Here is a 285-nt window from a genome sequence, read left to right on the forward strand (position 1 = left end):
TGACATGCTGATCGTTCGAGGCTTTGACGAGATCCTTCGCAGCGGCATTGAGATTTTGCTTCTACTTACTGCTGTTGCGGATGAAGTTCACAAACTGCGCAGTTTGTCAAGGTGCTTTTTCACACCCGGTGCATTGAGGCCTGCAAGAACGATGAGATTAACTGCATGTGCAGCACAGCGCACGCGCACTGGCTTAATGTCCGCACTGCTGTTCGCAATCATCTGAACACATCCCTTGACCATATTTTCCGCATTGTCGCTAGTCATTCCACTGATTGAGTCTTG

Source organism: Plasmopara halstedii (assembly GCF_900000015.1).
Source record: "Plasmopara halstedii genome assembly, contig: Scaffold_323, whole genome shotgun sequence".
NCBI lineage: Eukaryota > Oomycota > Peronosporomycetes > Peronosporales > Peronosporaceae > Plasmopara > Plasmopara halstedii.